The sequence below is a fragment of the Vigna unguiculata genome, chromosome 4 (genome assembly GCF_037176805.1).
Source record: "Vigna unguiculata cultivar grain cowpea cultivar isolate G323 ecotype 2 chromosome 4, ASM3717680v1, whole genome shotgun sequence".
Classification (NCBI taxonomy): domain Eukaryota; kingdom Viridiplantae; phylum Streptophyta; class Magnoliopsida; order Fabales; family Fabaceae; genus Vigna; species Vigna unguiculata.
Window position 1 is genome coordinate 23,006,806 of NC_140795.1, and position 18,647 is coordinate 23,025,452.

At 32.4% G+C, this 18,647-nt stretch overlaps 1 long non-coding RNA gene across 1 annotated transcript; it reads left to right on the plus strand.

Moving 5' to 3' along the window:
• Positions 1-11,527: 11,527 nt before the first annotated feature.
• LOC146886954 (uncharacterized) lies at positions 11,528-12,947 on the plus strand. The gene is made up of 4 exons (XR_014994266.1): positions 11,528-11,908; positions 12,103-12,306; positions 12,403-12,450; positions 12,856-12,947. It is a non-coding gene; the product is annotated as an uncharacterized LOC146886954 (long non-coding RNA).
• Positions 12,948-18,647: the final 5,700 nt, after the last annotated feature.

Below are 18,647 nucleotides of genomic sequence, written 5' to 3' on the forward strand. Positions count from 1 at the left end.
GAGCTGTAGCAAGTTTTAGCAGTGTGAGTTGTTTTCTACTCATATTTTGCCATTAGAAACATGTTAGGATAGTTAGATTAAACTTCCATAGGTTAGCTTAGTACATACATACACAAAAGGGTCAATTTTGTATACTAATCTTGGTTTTAGGTGGTGAGTTTTTGTAAATCATTTAGGAGATAGTTTGTGACTTAGGATTAAGTTTTCTTAAGTCATTTTAACCTTGTCTAGGTAGTTTAGTGGTAGTTCTACCTGTGCTTTAGCATAAACTTAGTTTTAGCCTATCTTTAAGGTGTTTTTAGAGGTTTTAGGTAGTGAAATTTTGAGTTTTGGGTAGGATTTCAGTTTTGAGTTGTTCCTTAGGATCCCTGAGTCATTTTAACTTTGTTGAGTAGGTCCTTGTACCTGTTTATACCAGTTTCGGATAATAGATTTCAGATTAGAGGAAAAAGGCAAAAAGTCAACTCTTGGTCAACTTTTCAACTTTTCAGCCAAGTTAATGCATTCTTTCTTTGTTTTTGTTAGTTTTTTTGTCCCTGGTTTACTTTTTCTGCATAAAAATAGGCCACACAACTTAGTCACACTAATTGAATGAAAAAATAATGAAGTTAGGTATTTAACTAGACTAGAGATTGATAAACTAGCCATACAAGTTAGCCTCCGCCTTCGTTTTCGTTTTCCTTGATATTGCTCACTTTTAGCTTAGTTTTCATCTTTCATATACTAAATACATTGTTTTTGCATCATTCCTCAACATTTCGTTTGCTGATTGGATAGTCTTAAGCTCATGTTGACAAATTTGTAGTTGATTTTTGTGTTTTATGTAGGCAGATTTGAATTTCCCTCCAAATTTTGTTTTGTGATGTGTTCTCCACATTTCTTTTGGTAATTAAAAGTTGTCCAAGGGTGTTGATAAAAGTTTTATGCAGTATTTTATTTCAGCTCTAAATTTTTGGAGTTTTAGCATAGTTTAGTGCTAATATTAGGTCTTAGGTAGCTAGACTTTGAGCTGTAGCAAGTTTTAGCAGTGTGAGTTGTTTTCTACTCATATTTTGCCATTAGAAACATGTTAGGATAGTTAGATTAAACTTCCATAGGTTAGCTTAGTACATACATACACAAAAGGGTCAATTTTGTATACTAATCTTGGTTTTAGGTAGTGATTTTTGGTAAATCATTTAGGAGATAGTTTGTGACTTAGGATTAAGTTTTCTTAAGTCATTTTAACCTTGTTTAGGTAGTTTTGTGGTAGTTCTACCCGTGCTTTAGCATAAACTTAGTTTTAGCCTATCTTTAAGGTGTTTTTAGAGGTTTTAGGTAGTGAAATTTTGAGTTTTAGATAGGATTTCATTTTTGAGTTGTACCTTAGGATCCCTGAGTCATTTTAACTTTGTTGAGTAGGTCCTTGCTCCTGTTTGTACCAGTTTCGTATAATAGATTTTAGATTAGAGGAAAAAGGCAAAAAGTCAATTCTTTGTCAACTTTTCAACCAAGTTACTGCATTCTTTCTTTGTTTTTGTTAGTTTTTCTGTCCTCGGTTTACTTTTTCTGCATAAAAATAGGCGACACAACTTAGTCACACTAATTGAATGAAAAAATAATGAAGTTAGGTATTTAACTAGACTAGAGATTCATAAACTCGCTATACAAGTTAGCCTCCGCCTCAGCTTTCGTTTTCCTTGATATTGCTCACTTTTAGCTTAGTTTTCATCTTTCATATACTAAATACATTGTTTTTGCATCATTCCTCAACATTTTGTTTGCTGCTGGATAGTCTTAAGCTCATTTTGACCAATTTGTAGTTGATTTTTGTGTTTTCTGTAGGCAGATTTGAATTTCCCTCCAAATTTTGTTTTGTGATGCGTTCTCCACATTTCTTTTGGTAATTAAAAGTTGTCCAAGGGTGTTGATAAAAGTTTTATGCAGTAGTTTATTTCAGCTCTAAATTTTTGGAGTATTAGCATAGTTTAGTGCTAATATAAGGTCTTAGGTAGCTAGATTTTGAGCTGTAGTAAGTTTTAGCAGTGTCAGCTGTTTTCTACTCATATTTTGCCATTAGAAACATGTTAGGATAGTTAGATTAAACTTCCATAGGTTAGCTTAGAACATGCATACACAAAAGGGTCAATTTTGTATACTAATCTTGGTTTTAGGTAGTGATTTTTGGTAAATCATTTAGGAGATAGTTTGTGACTTAGGATTACGTTTTCTTAAGTCATTTTAACCTTGTCTAGGTAGTTTAGTGGTAGTTCTACCCGTGCTTTAGCATAAACTTAGTTTTAGCCTATCTTTAAGGTGTTTTTAGAGGTTTTAGGTTGTGAAATTTTGAGTTTTTGGTAGGATTTCAGTTTTGAGTTGTTCCTTAGGATCCCTGAGTCATTTTAACTTTGTTGCGTAGGTCCTTGATCCTGTTTATACCAGTTTCGCATAATAGATTTCAGATTAGAGGAAAAAGGCAAAAATTTAACTTTTGGTCAACTTTTCAGCCAAGTTACTGCATTCTTTCTTTGTTTTTGTTAGTTTTTTTGTCCTTGGTTTACTTTTTCCGCATAAAAATAGGCCACACAACTTAGTCACACTAATTGAATGAAAAAATAATGAAGTTAGGTATGTAACTAGACTAGAGATTCATAAACTAGCCAAACAAGTTAGCCTCCGCCTCAGTTTTCGTTTTCCTTGATATTGCTCACTTTTAGCTTAGTTTTCATCTTTCATATACTAAATACATTGTTTTTGCATCATTCCTCAACATTTCCTTTGCTGATTGGATAGTCTTAAGCTCATTTTGACAAATCTGTAGTTGATTTTTGTGTTTTCTGTAGGCAGATTTGAATTTCCCTCCAAATTTTGTTTTGTGATGTCTTCTCCACATTTCTTTTGGTAATTAAAAGTTGTCGAAGGGTGTTTATAAAAGTTTTATGCAGTAGTTTATTTCAGCTCTAAATTTTTGGAGTTTTAGCATAGTTTAGTGCTAATATTAGGTCTTAGGTAGCTAGATATTAAGTTGTAGTAAGTTTTAGCAGTGTGAGCTTTTTTCTAATCATATTTTGCCATTAGAAACATGTTAGGATAGTTAGATTAAACTTCCATAGGTTAGCTTAGTACATGCACACACAAAAGGGTCAATTTTGTATACTAATCTTGGTTTTAGGCGGTGATTTTTGGTAAATTATTTAGGAGATAGTTTGTGACTTAGGATTAAGTTTTCTTAAGTCATTTTAACCTTGTCTAGGTAGTTTAGTGGCAGTTCTACCCATGGTTTAGCATAAACTTAGTTTTAGCCTATCTTTAAGGTGTTTTTAGAGGTTTTAGGTAGTGAAATTTTGAGTTTTAGGTAGGATTTCAGTTTTGAGTTGTTCCTTAGGATCCCTGAGTCATTTTAACTTTGTTGAGTAGGTCTTTGGTCCTGTTTATACCAGTTTTGCATAATAGATTTCAGATTAGAGGAAAAAGGCAAAAAGTCAACTCTTGGTCAACTTTTCAACTTTTAAGCCAAGTTACTGCATTCTTTCTTTGTTTTTGTTAGTTTTTCTATCCTTGGTTTACTTTTTCTACATAAAAATAGGCCACACAACTTAGTTACACTAATTGAATGAAAAAATAATGAAGTTAGGTATTTAACTAGACTAGAGATTCATAAACTAGCCATACAAGTTAGCCTCCGCCTCAGTTTTTGTTTTCCTTGATATTGCTCACTTTTAGCTTAGTTTTCATCTTTCATATACTAAATACATTGTTTTTGCATCATTCCTCAACATTATCTTTGCTGATTGCATAGTCTTAAGCTCATTTTGACCAATTTGTAGTTGATTTTTGTGTTTTCTGTAGGCAGATTTGAATTTCACTCCATATTTTGTTTTGTGATGTCTTCTCCACATTTCTTTTGGTAATTAAAAGTTGTCCAAGGCTGTTGATAAAAGTTTTATGCAGCAGTTTATTTCAGCTCTAAATTTTTGGAGTTTTAACATAGTTTAGTGCTAATATTAGGTCTTAGGGAGATAGATATTGAGTTGTAGTAAGTTTTAGCAGTGTGAGCTGTATTCTAATCATATTTTGCCATTAGAAACATGTTAGGATAGTTAGATTAAACTTCCATAGGTTAGCTTAGTACATGCATACACAAAAGGGTCAATTTTGGTATACTAATCTTGGTTTTAGGTAGTGATCTTTGGTAAATCAATTAGGAGATAGTTTGTGACTTAGGATCAAGTGTTCTTAAGTCATTTTAACCTTGTCTAGGTAGTTTAGTGGTAGTTCTACCCGTGCTTTAGCATAAACTTTGTTTTAGCCTATCTTTAAGGTGTTTTTAGAGGTTTTAGGTAGTGAAATTTTGAGTTTTAGGTAGGATTTCAGTTTTGAGTTGTTCCTTAGGATCCCTGAGTCATTTTAACTTTGTTGCGTAGGTCCTTGATCCTGTTTATACCAGTTTCGCATAATAGATTTCAGATTAGAGGAAAAAGGCAAAAATTCAACTCTTGGTCAACTTTTCAGCCAAGTTATTGCATTCTTTCTTTGTTTTTGTTAGTTTTTCTGTCCTTGGTTTACTTTTTCCGCATAAAAATAGGCCACACAACTTAGTCACACTAATTGAATGAAAAAATAATGAAGTTAGGTATGTAACTAGACTAGAGATTCATAAACTAGCCAAACAAGTTAGCCTCTGCCTCAATTTTCGTTTTCCTTGATATTGCTCACTTTTAGCTTAGTTTTCATCTTTCATATTCTAAATACATTGTTTTTGCATCATTCCTCAACATTTCCTTTGCTGATTGGATAGTCTTAAGCTCATTTTGACCAATTTGTAGTTGATTTTTGTGTTTTCTGTAGGCAGATTTGAATTTCCCTCCAAATTTTGTTTTGTGATGTCTTCTCCACATTTCTTTTGGTAATTAAAAGTTGTCGAAGGGTGTTGATAAAAGTTTTATGCAGTAGTTTATTTCAGCTCTAAATTTTTGGAGTTTTAGCATAGTTTAGTGCTAATATTAGGTCTTAGGTAGCTAGATATTGAGTTGTAGTAAGTTTTAGCAGTGTGAGCTTTTTTCTAATCATATTTTGCCATTAGAAACATGTTAGGATAGTTAGATTAAACTTCCATAGGTTAGCTTAGTACATGCATACACAAAAGGGTCAATTTTGTATACTAATCTTGGTTTTTGGCGGTGATTTTTGGTAAATTATTTAGGAGATAGTTTGTGACTTAGGATTAAGTTTTCTAAAGTCATTTTAACCTTGTCTAGGTAGTTTAGTGGCAGTTCTACCCATGGTTTAGCATAAACTTAGTTTTAGCCTATCTTTAAGGTGTTTTTAGAGGTTTTAGGTAGTGAAATTTTGAGTTTTAGGTAGGATTTCAGTTTTGAGTTGTTCCTTAGGATCCCTGAGTCATTTTAACTTTGTTGAGTAGGTCCTTGATCCTGTTTATACCAGTTTCGCATAATAGATTTCATATTAGAGGAAAAAGGCAAAAATTCAACTTTTGGTCAACTTTTCAGCCAAGTTACTGCATTCTTTCTTTGTTTTTGTTAGTTTTTTTGTCCTTGGTTTACTTTTTCCGCATAAAAATAGGCCACACAACTTAGTCACACTAATTGAATGAAAAAATAATGAAGTTAGGTATTTAACTAGACTAGAGATTCATAAACTTGCCATAGAAGTTAGCCTCCGCCTCAGTTTTCGTTTTCCTGGATATTGCTCACTTTTAGCTTAGTTTTCATCTTTCATATACTAAATACATTGTTTTTGCATCATTCCTCAACATTTCCTTTGCTGATTGGATAGTCTTAAGCTCATTTTGACCAATTTGTAGTTGATTTTTGTGCTTTCTGTAGGCAGATTTGAATTTCACTCCAAATTTTGTGTTGTGATGTCTTCTCCACATTTCTTTTGGTAATTAAAAGTTGTCCAGGGGCGTTGATAAAAGTTATATGCAACAGTTTATTTCAGCTTTAAATTTTTGGAGTTTTAACATAGTTTAGTGCTAATATTAGGTCTTAGGGAGCTAGATATTGAGCTGTAGTAAGTTTTAGCAGTGTGAGCTGTTTTCTAATCATATTTTGCCATTAGAAACATGTTAGGATAATTAGATTGAACTCCCATAGGTTAGCTTAGTACATGCATCCACAAAGGGGTCAATTTTGTATACTAATCTTGGTTTTAGGTGGTGATTTTTGGTAAATCATTTAGGAGATAGTGTGTGACTTAGGATTAAGTTTTCTTAAGTTATTTTAACCTTGTCTAGGTAGTTTAGTGGTAGTTCTACCCGTGCTTTAGCATAAACTTAGTTTTAGCCTATCTTTTAGGTGTTTTTAGAGGTTTTAGGTAGTGAAATTTTGCGTTTTAGGTAGGATTTCAGTTTTGAGTTGTTCCTTCGGATCCCTGAGTCATTTTACCTTTGTTGCGTAGGTCCTTGGTCCTGTTTATACCAGTTTCGCATAATAGATTTCAGATTAGAGGAAAAAGGCAAAAAGTCAACTCTTGGTCAACTTTTCAGCCAAGTTACTGCATTCTTTCTTTGTTTTTGTTAGTTTTTCTGTCCTTTGTTTACTTTTTCTGCATAAAAATAGGCCAAACAACTTAGTCACACTAATTGAACGAAAAAATAATTAATTTAGGTACTTAACTAGACTAGAGATTCATAAACTAGCCACACAAGTTAGCCTCTGCCTCAGTTTTCTTTTTCCTTGATATTGCTCACTTTTAGCTTAGTTTTCGTCTTTCATATACTAAATACATTGTTTTTGCATCATTTCTCAACATTTCCTTTGCTGATTGGATAGTCTTAAGCTCATTTTGACCAATTTGTTGTTGACTTTTGTGCTTTCTGTAGGCAGATTTGAATTTCCCTCCAAATTTTGTTTTGTGATGTCTTCTCCACATTTCTTTGGTAATTAAAAGTTGTCCAAGGGTGTTGATAAAAGTTTTATGCAGTAGTTTATTTCAGCTCTAAATTTTTGGAGTTTTAGCATAGTTTAGTGCTAATATTAGGTCTTAGGTAGCTAGATTTTGAGCTGTAGTAAGTTTTCGCAGTGTGAGCTGTTTTTAAATCATATTTTGCCATTAGAAACATGTTAGGATAGTTAGATTAAACTTCCATAGGTTAGCTTAGTACATGCATACACAAAAGGGTCAATTTTGTATACTAATCTTGGTTTTAAGCGGTGATTTTTGGTAACTTATTTAGGAGATAGTTTGTGACTTAGGATTAAGTTTTCTAAAGTCATTTTAACCTTGTCTAGGTAGTTTAGTGGCAGTTCTACCCATGCTTTAGCATAAACTTAGTTTTAGCCTATCTTTAAGGTGTTTTTAGAGGTTTTAGGTACTGAAATTTTGAGTTTTAGGTAGGATTTCAGTTTTGAGTTGTTCCTTAGGATCCCTGAGTCATTTTAACTTTGTTGAGTAGGTCCTTGATCCTGTTTATACCAGTTTCGCATAATAGATTTCAGATTAGAGGAAAAAGGCAAAATTCAACTTTTGGTCAACTTTTCAGCCAAGTTACTGCATTCTCTCTTTGTTTTTGTTAGTTTTTTTGTCCTTGGTTTACTTTTTCCGCATAAAAATAGGCCACACAACTTAGTCACACTAATTGAATGAAAAAATAATGAAGTTAGGTATTTAACTAGACTAGAGATTCATAAACTTGCCATAGAAGTTAGCCTCCGCCTCAGTTTTTGTTTTCCTGGATATTGCTCACTTTTAGCTTAGTTTTCATCTTTCATATACTAAATACATTGTTTTTGCATCATTCCTCAACATTTCCTTTGCTGATTGGATAGTCTTAAGCTCATTTTGACCAATTTGTAGTTGATTTTTGTGCTTTCTGTAGGCAGATTTGAATTTCACTCCAAATTTTGTGTTGTGATGTCTTCTCCACATTTCTTTTGGTAATTAAAAGTTGTCCAGGGGCGTTGATAAAAGTTATATGCAACAGTTTATTTCAGCTTTAAATTTTTGGAGTTTTAACATAGTTTAGTGCTAATATTAGGTCTTAGGGAGCTAGATATTGAGCTGTAGTAAGTTTTAGCAGTGTGAGCTGTTTTCTAATCATATTTTGCCATTAGAAACATGTTAGGACAATTAGATTGAACTCCCATAGGTTAGCTTAGTACATGCATACACAAAGGGGTCAATTTTGTATACTAATCTTGGTTTTAGGTGGTGATTTTTGGTAAATCATTTAGGAGATAGTGTGTGACTTAGGATTAAGTTTTCTTAAGTTATTTTAACCTTGTCTAGGTAGTTTAGTGGTAGTTCTACCCGTGCTTTAGCATAAACTTAGTTTTAGCCTATCTTTTAGGTGTTTTTAGAGGTTTTAGGTAGTGAAATTTTGCGTTTTAGGTAGGATTTCAGTTTTGAGTTGTTCCTTGGGATCCCTGAGTCATTTTACCTTTGTTGCGTAGGTCCTTGGTCCTGTTTATACCAGTTTCGCATAATAGATTTCAGATTAGAGGAAAAAGGCAAAAAGTCAACTCTTGGTCAACTTTTCAGCCAAGTTACTGCATTCTTTCTTTGTTTTTGTTAGTTTTTCTGTCCTTTGTTTACTTTTTCTGCATAAAAATAGGCCAAACAACTTAGTCACACTAATTGAACGAAAAAATAATTAATTTAGGTACTTAACTAGACTAGAGATTCATAAACTAGCCACACAAGTTAGCCTCTGCCTTAGTTTTCTTTTTCCTTGATATTGCTCACTTTTAGCTTAGTTTTCGTCTTTCATATACTAAATACATTGTTTTTGCATCATTTCTCAACATTTCCTTTGCTGATTGGATAGTCTTAAGCTCATTTTGACCAATTTGTTGTTGACTTTTGTGCTTTCTGTAGGCAGATTTGAATTTCCCCCCAAATTTTGTTTTGTGATGTCTTCTCCACATTTCTTTGGTAATTAAAAGTTGTCCAAGGGTGTTGATAAAAGTTTTATGCAGTAGTTTATTTCAGCTCTAAATTTTTGGAGTTTTAGCATAGTTTAGTGCTAATATTAGGTCTTAGGTAGCTAGATTTTGAGCTGTAGTAAGTTTTCGCAGTGTGAGCTGTTTTTAAATCATATTTTGCCATTAGAAACATGTTAGGATAGTTAGATTAAACTTCCATAGGTTAGCTTAGTACATGCATACACAAAAGGGTCAATTTTGAATACTAATCTTGATTTTAGGTGGTGATTTTTGGTAAATCATTTAGGAGATAGTTTGTGACTTAGGATTAAGTTTTCTTAAGTCATTTTAACCTTGTCTAGGTAGTTTAGTGGTAGTTCTACCCGTGCTTTAGCATAAACTTAGTTTCAGCCTATCTTTAAGGTGTTTTTAGAGGTTTTAGGTAGTGAAATTTTGAGTTTTAGGTAGGATTTCAGTTTTGAGTTGTTCCTTAGGATCCCTGAGTCATTTTAACTTTGTTGTGTAGGTCCTTGGTCATGTTTATACCAGTTTCGCATAATAGATTTCAGATTAGAGGAAAAAGGCAAAAAGTCAACTGTTGGTCAACTTTTCAACTTTTCAGCCAAGTTACTGCATTCTTTCTTTGTTTTTGTTAGTTTTTCTGCATAAAAATAGGCCACACAACTTAGTCACACTAATTGAATGAAAAAATAATGAAGATAGGTATTTAACTAGACTAGAGATTCATAAACTAGCCACACAAGTTAGCCTCTGCCTCACTTTTCTTTTTCCTTGATATTGCTCACTTTTAGCTTAGTTTTCATCTTTCATATGCTACATACATTGTTTTTGCATCATTTCTCAACATTTCCTTTGCTGATTGGATAGTCTTAAGCTCATTTTGACCAATTTGTTGTTGACTTTTGTGCTTTTTGTAGGCAGATTTGAATTTCCCTCCAAATTTTGTTTTGTGATGTCTTCTCCACATTTCTTTGGTAATTAAAAGTTGTCCAAGGGTGTTGATAAAAGTTTTATGCAGTAGTTTATTTCAGCTCTAAATTTTTGGAGTTTTAGCATAGTTTAGTGCTAATATTAGGTCTTAGGTAGCTAGATTTTGAGCTGTAGTAAGTTTTCGCAGTGTGAGCTGTTTTTAAATCATATTTTGCCATTAGAAACATGTTAGGATAGTTAGATTAAACTTCCATAGGTTAGCTTAGTACATGCATACACAAAAGGGTCAATTTTGAATACTAATCTTGATTTTAGGTGGTGATTTTTTGTAAATCATTTAGGAGATAGTTTGTGACTTAGGATTAAGTTTTCTAAAGTTATTTTAACCTTGTCTAGGTAGTTTAGTGGTAGTTCTACCCGTGCTTTAGCATAAACTTAGTTTTAGCCTATCTTTAAGGTGTTTTTAGAGGTTTTAGGTAGTGAAATTTTGCGTTTTAGGTAGGATTTCAGTTTTGAGTTGTTCCTTGGGATCCCTGAGTCATTTTACCTTTGTTGCGTAGGTCCTTGGTCCTGTTTAGACCAGTTTCGCAGAATAGATTTCCGATTCTACAAAAAATCATGTATATTATGGCATTTTTAATATGACGTTTATTTGAAAATGTCACTTTTTGCAATATAATACAACGTTTATGGAACTGTCATAATTTACATGCAATATATGACGTTTTTAGGTGTCGTATTATTAAATGTCATACTATTATTAAAAATTATGACATTTTATAAATATCATTCTACAATAAAATTTTTTTTTCTTGTCTAAAATTTCTTGCAACCTTTAATTTTCAAGTCTCGGAAAGTTTTTGTTTAAAATTTTGAGAACCTTTTTTATCAAATTTCTTTCCCCCTCCCCTGAACCCTAACTCAATGTTCTTATTCAAATTCCTCCTTCTAAACCCTAATTTTCTTCAATTTCTCCCACCGCAGTCACTCCTCGCAAAAACTTCACCACCATTGCACCTCTCCTTACCAACACCGCCACCTTCACATACCTCATATCCACCGTAGATGGACCTTCTCCAACTCTACTTGGAGCTCAACGTGGGTATCACACTTATACCTCATTGCATGTCATCACACTTGTACCTCACCACATGTCGGCTCTCTTACGATCCTTTCACACCAACACCATTGAAGCTCACCAAAACCACCCGAAACCGTCCACCCTCATCGAAATCGCTCATCCTAATGAAGCTCACCAAAACCACCCCAAATCGCCCACCCTCATCGGAATCGCTCATCCTAAACCCTCACTCTGGTGAGTCTTTGCTTGGAATCCACTTTTCACCCTCCAATCCTATTAACGTATATACATTTGGTACCTCCCAAATTCTAGCTTCTCGATTTCTCGATTTCTTAGTTTTTCCAGCTAAACCGTTTTAATCTTACTTCTATTGTGAGCCAGTGGTTTTTTCTTGAAATTAGGTTTCCCACTTTTTGTTTTGTGCTTTGATTTGTGCATCTCACTGATCGTTCTTCTATTTCGTGTCTCTTACCTATTTCGTGTTTCTTCTATTGCATTGGTGTGACGTTGTTTGTTGTTGTGACTATCTCTTACCTTTTGTCTTTTCTTTTTTTATTGAATTGGCGTTTCATTTTTGGGATACTTTGATTATGTTTCTTTTTTTATTTCAGATTTTTGGTGTTGGGTAAAAATTAAATCTTGATTTTTTTTAAATGTTTGGGTTTAGCTTTGTATGAGGTGCTTTCAGGATTTTCCCTTCATTAGAAAGCCTTGTAATCTAGTCAAGCAGAATCATTTGTTCATCTGGTTGCGTGAGATCAATTACTCTCCTTTCAGACGCCACTTCTACCACAAAAATTCCCAACACTAAAGACATCAGATTTGGAGGTAGCATTGCTTGGTTTCTGCAAGCTTTCAAGAGGAAGATACCATATTGTGCCCCCTACTCTTGATGTCTCTCCCAATCTTAAATGGTCACTTTTGATTGATGTTGTTTTCTTGTTCTTATACCTATACTCAGACTCAATCTCATGCTCTAGCTACCTTCCGATGCCAAATTCACCCAACTGAGGTATTTAAACATGAATATTGAACTTGGTATTGAAGTAGATATTAAGGAGATTCTCTAGTATTTGATAATGACATTTAATTGTTATTGGCTTGTTGCTATGAACATACTCCTGATGAGGTTTGTGTTTTCTTCTTTTCTGTTCATGTTCTTAACTCTGCAGTTTTTGGTTTTAACTTATAATTTTGTTGTTGCAGTTGGAAATTGAGGATGGTGAACAAATTGATGTCATGCTTCATCATACTGGAAGCTATGTATTCTAAAGGGTTTCATCCTTAAGGAATTATAGAATTAGTTTAACATAAAGAATGTGATTGAGATTCTTTCTAATTATTATTGCAACAACAATCGGAGTATCACTTCCTTTCTTGATTGGTTCAATCTTCCATCATAAAATTGAGGTACATGTGACTTGAGATTAAGTTTATATTCGTCTTCATGTGTTTGCCTCACATGTGCTAATTAATCAAGACTCGGCATTCCTTGATTATTTGCAGGAATGGTTAGAAAAGTATGCAAAGAAAGCTTCTCTGCTAAGATCTGCTGTAGGGGAAATCCAACCCTTTGTTGATTGCTACTATTGTTTATTATTTTCTTATTAGTATTATTATTTGAGATATGACATCACATTCTTTCTATCACACTAGTATTTACTAAAATTTATCCATGACTAAAGTTTCATCTAATATATAACTATTTTTCAATAATATATTATAACATATAGTTGTACCATCACCTACATACACGTGTTTCTTTTAACAATGCTAAGCATCATTTATCAGTTTTATAGATAAGCATCAATCTCTGTCATATTTCTTTGCCACTTTTTATTTAGATTTTCTACTTAAGAAAAAATCTAGATAATTTACTTAAGAAAATTTATTAAACTTATTGTTTTGTTATTTTAAAATTATTCAAATACTTATATTATTTATTCATTCCGTGGACAGATGATGTTCAAAGTGAGGTATCGTCTCCCAATGATGAAGCATGATCAAATGGAGGAGCAAAATAGGAGGAAAAAAATAGTTTAGGATTAGGTTTATGTATAAAAATGTATTATGACTTGATAATATCTTTTAATATTATCTATTTTATGTTTGTATATTTGAATTCTTGGTGGGTACTTGTAATTTTTAAACAATCAATGAAATAAAAAAATTGTCATTTCTTTTGTATATTTTCATTTTATTTTTACAGGTTTTTATATAATTTAAATTGTTATTATTAAAAAAATATTATATTGAATTAAAAAATTATAAATATAAGTGGATAATAATAAATAATGAAATATTTTATTTAAGAATTATTTATAATAGGAACATTTATAAATGTAATAATACAATGTGAATTATGACATTTATAAGTGTCGTTCTTTTCATTGGATTTGTTTTTCAGTAAGTAAATAACGTCATTTTTAACTGTCATTAATTACTTCTTAAAAACGTAATTTTATACATCGTATAAAATGGCGTTTGTTGCGGCGTTTCACTTTAAAACGCCATATTACATTTTGTGACGGCAAGAATTACGACGTTTTCAGAAAACGCCGCGCGCGTAAATAACGACGTTTAAAAACGTCGTAATATACAAAAATAAACGTCACAACTTACACGATTTTTTGTATTAGAGGAAAAAGGCAAAAAGTCAACTCTTGGTCAACTTTTCAGCCAAATTACTGCATTCTTTCTTTGTTTTTGTTAGTTTTTCTGTCCTTTGTTTACTTTTTCTGCATAAAAATAGGCCAAACAACTTAGTCACACTAATTGAATGAAAAAATAATTAATTTAGGTACTTAACTAGACTAGAGATTCATAAACTAGCCACACAAGTTAGCCTCTGCCTCACTTTTCTTTTTCCTTGATATTGCTCACTTTTAGCTTAGTTTTCGTCTTTCATATACTACATACATTGTTTTTGCATCATTTCTCAACATTTCCTTTGCTGATTGGATAGTCTTAAGCTCATTTTGACCAATTTGTTGTTGACTTTTGTGCTTTCTGTAGGCAGATTTGAATTTCCCTCCAAATTTTGTTTTGTGATGTCTTCTCCACATTTCTTTGGTAATTAAAAGTTGTCCAAGGGTGTTGATAAAAGTTTTATGCAGTAGTTTATTTCAGCTCTAAATTTTTGGAGTTTTAGCATAGTTTAGTGCTAATATTAGGTCTTAGGTAGCTAGATTTTGAGCTGTAGTAAGTTTTCGCAGTGTCAGCTATTTTTAAATCATATTTTGCCATTAGAAACATGTTAGGATAGTTAGATTAAACTTCCATAGGTTAGCTTAGTACATGCATACACAAAAGGGTCAATTTTGAATACTAATCTTGATTTTAGGTGGTGATTTTTGGTAAATCATTTAGGAGATAGTTTGTGACTTAGGATTAATTTTTCTTAAGTCATTTTAACCTTCTCTAGGTAGTTTAGTGGTAGTTCTACCCGTGCTTTAGCATAAACTTAGTTTTAGCCTATCTTTAAGGTGTTTTTAGAGGTTTTAGGTAATGAAATTTTGAGTTTTAGGTAGGATTTTAGTTTTGAGTTGTTCCTTAGGATTCCTGAGTCATTTTAACTTTGTTGAGTAGGTCCTTGGTCCTGTTTATACCAGTTTCGCATAATAGATTTCATATTAGAGGAAAAAGGCAAAAAGTCAACTCTTGGTCAACTTTTAAACATTTCACCCAAGTTACTGCAATCTTTCTTTGTTTTTGTTAGTTTTTCTGTCCTTGCTTTACTTTTTCTGCATACAAATAGGCCACATAACTTAGTCACACTAATTAAATGAAAAAATAATGAAGTTAGGTATTTAACTAGATTAGAGATTCATAAACTAGCCATACAAGTTAGCCTCCGCCTCAGTTTTCGTTTTCCTTGATATAGCTCACTTTTAGCTTAGTTTTAATCTTTCATATACTAAATACATTGTTTTTGAATCATTCCTCAACATTTCCTTTGCTGATTGGATAGTCTTAAGCTCCTTTTGACCAATTTGTAGTTGATTTTTGTGTTTTCTGTAGGTAGATTTGAATTTCCCTCCAAATTTTGTTTTGTGATGTCTTCTCCACATTTCTTTTGGTAATTAAAAGTTGTCCAAGGGTGTTGATAAAAATTTTATTAAGTACTTTATTTCAGCTCTAAATTTTTTGAGTTTTAGCATAGTTTAGTGCTAGTATTAGGTCTTAGGTAGCTAGATTTTGAGCTGTAGTAAGTTTTCGCAGTGTGAGCTGTTTTCAAATCATATTTTGCCATTAGAAACATGTTAGGATAGTTAGATTAAACTTCCATAGGTTAGCTTAGTACGTGCATACACAAAAGGGTCAATTTTGAATACTAATCTTGATTTTAGGTGGTGATTTTTGGTAAATCATTTAGGAGATAGTTTGTGACTTAGGATTAAGTTTTCTTAAGTCATTTTAACCATTTCTAGGTAGTTTAGTGGTAGTTCTACCCGTGCTTTAGCATAAACTTAGTTTTAGCCTATCTTTAAGATGTTTTTAGAGGTTTTAGGTAGTGCAATTTTGCGTTTTAGGTAGGATTTCAGTTTTGAGTTGTTCCTTGGGATCCCTGAGTCACTTTAAATTTATTGCGTAGGTCCTTGGTCCTGTTTATACCAGTTTCGCATAATAGATTTCAGAATAGAGGAAAAAGGCAAAAACTCAACTCTTGGTCAACTTTTCAGCCAAGTTACTGCATTCTTTCTTTTTTTTTTGTTAGTTTTTCTATCCTTGGTTTACTTTATCTACATAAAAATAGGTCACACAACTTAGTCACACTAATTGAATGAAAAAATAATGAAGTTAGGTATTTAACTAGATTAGAGATTCATAAACTAGCCATACAAGTTAGCCTCCGCCTCAGTTTTCGTTTTACTTGATATAGTTCACTTTTAGCTTAGTTTTAATCTTTCATATACTAAATACATTGTTTTTGAATCATTCCTCAACATTTCCTTTGCTGATTGGATAGTCTTAAGCTGCTTTTGACCAATTTGTAGTTGATTTTTGTGTTTTCTGTAGGTAGATTTGAATTTCCCTCCAAATTTTGTTTTGTGATGTCTTCTCCACATTTCTTTTGGTAATTAAAAGTTGTCCAAGGGTGTTGATAAAAATTTTATTCAGTACTTTATTTCAGCTCTAAATTTTTGGAGTTTTAGCATAGTTTAGTGCTAGTATTAGGTCTTAGGTAGCTAGATTTTGAGCTGTAGTAAGTTTTCGCAGTGTGAGCTGTTTTCAAATCATATTTTGCCATTAGAAACATGTTAGGATAGTTAGATTAAACTTCCATAGGTTAGCTTAGTACATGCATACACAAAAGGGTCAATTTTGAATACTAATCTTGATTTTAGGTGGTGATTTTTGGTAAATCATTTAGGAGATAGTTTGTGACATAGGATTAGGTTTTCTTAAGTCATTTTAACCATTTCTAGGTAGTTTAGTGGTAGTTCTACCCGTGCTTTAGCATAAACTTAGTATTAGCCTATCTTTAAGGTGTTTTTAGAGGTTTTAGGTAGTGAAATTTTGAGTTTTAGGTAGGATTTCAGTTTTGAGTTGTTCCTTAGGATCCCTGAGTCATTTTAACTTTGTTGTGTAGGTCCTTGGTCATGTTTATACCAGTTTCCCATAATAGATTTCAGATTAGAGGAAAAAGGCAAAAAGTCAACTCTTGGTCAACTTTTCAACTTTTTAGCCAAGTTACTGCATTCTTTCTTTGTTTTTGTTAGTTTTTCTGCATAAAAATAGGCCACACAACTTAGTCACACTAATTGAATGGAAAAATAATGAAGTTAGGTATTTAACTAGACTAGAGATTCAGAAACTGGCCATACGAGTTAGCCTCCGCCTCAGTTTACGTTTTTCTTGATATTGCTCACTTGTAGCTTAGTTTTCATCTTTATATACTAATTAAATTGTTTGTGCATCATTCCTCAACATTTCCTTTGCTGATTGGATTGTCTTAAGCTCATTTTGACCAATTTGTAGTTGATTTTTGTGTTTTCTGTAGGCAGATTTGAATTTCCCTCCAAATTTTGTTTTATGATGTCTTCTCCACATTTCTTTTGGTAATTAAAAGTTGTCCAAGCGTGTTGATAAAAGTTTTATGCAGTAGTTTATTTCAGCTCTAAATTTTTGGAGTTTTAGCATAATTTAGTGCTAATATTAGGTCTTAGGTAGCTAGATTTTGAGTTGTAGTAAATTTTAGCAGTGTGAGTTGTTTTCTACTCATATTTTGCCATAAGAAACATGGTAGGATAGTTAGATTAAACTTCCATAGGTTAGCTTAGTACGTGCATACACAAAAGGGTAAATTTTGTGTACTAATCTTGGTTTTAGGTGGCGATTTTAGGTAAATCATTTAGGAGATAGTTTGTGACTTAGGATTAAGTTTTCTTAAGTCATTTTAACCTTGTCTAGGTAGTTTAGTGGTAGTTCTACCCGTGCTTTAGCATAAACTTAGTTTTAGCCTATCTTTAAGATGTTTTTAGAGGTTTTAGGTAGTGAAATTTTGCGTTTTAGGTAGGATTTCAGTTTTGAGTTGTTCCTTGGGATCCCTGAGTCACTTTAAATTTGTTGCGTAGGTCCTTGGTCCTGTTTATACCAGTTTCGCATAATAGATTTCAGAATAGAGGAAAAAGGCAAAAACTCAACTCTTGGTCAACGTTTCAGCCAAGTTACTGCATTCTTTCTTTTTTTTTGTTAGTTTTTCTATCCTTGGTTTACTTTATCTGCATAAAAATAGGTCACACAACTTAGTCACACTAATTGAATGAAAAAATAATGAAGTTAGGTATTTAACTAGATTAGAGATTCATAAACTAGCCATACAAGTTAGCCTCCGCCTCAGTTTTCGTTTTACTTGATATAGCTCACTTTTAGCTTAGTTTTAATCTTTCATATACTAAATACATTGTTTTTGAATCATTCCTCAACATTTCCTTTGCTGATTGGATAGTCTTAAGCTCCTTTTGACCAATTTGTAGTTGATTTTTGTGTTTTCTGTAGGTAGATTTGAATTTCCCTCCAAATTTTGTTTTGTGATGTCTTCTCCACATTTCTTTTGGTAATTAAAAGTTGTCCAAGGGTGTTGATAAAAATTTTATTCAGTACTTTATTTCAGCTCTAAATTTTTTGAGTTTTAGCATAGTTTAGTGCTAGTATTAGGTCTTAGGTAGCTAGATTTTGAGCTGTAGTAAGTTTTCGCAGTGTGAGCTGTTTTCAAATCATATTTTGCCATTAGAAACATGTTAGGATAGTTAGATTAAAATTCCATAGGTTAGCTTAGTACATGCATACACAAAAGGGTCAATTTTGAATACTAATCTTGATTTTAGGTGGTGATTTTTGGTAAATCATTTAGGAGATAGTTTGTGACTTAGGATTAAGTTTTCTTAAGTCATTTTAACCATTTCTAGGTAGTTTAGTGGTAGTTCTACCCGTGCTTTAGCATAAACTTAGTTTTAGCCTATCTTTAAGGTGTTTTTAGAGGTTTTAGGGAGTGAAATTTTGAGTTTTAGGTAGGATTTCAGTTTTGAGTTGTTCCTTAGGATCCCTGAGTCATTTTAACTTTGTTGTGTAGGTCCTTGGTCATGTTTATACCAGTTTCGCATAATAGATTTCAGATTAGAGGAAAAAGGCAAAAAGTCAACTCTTGGTCAACTTTTCAACTTTTTAGCCAAGTTACTGCATTCTTTCTTTGTTTTTGTTAGTTTTTTTGCATAAAAATAGGCCACACAACTTAGTCACACTAATTG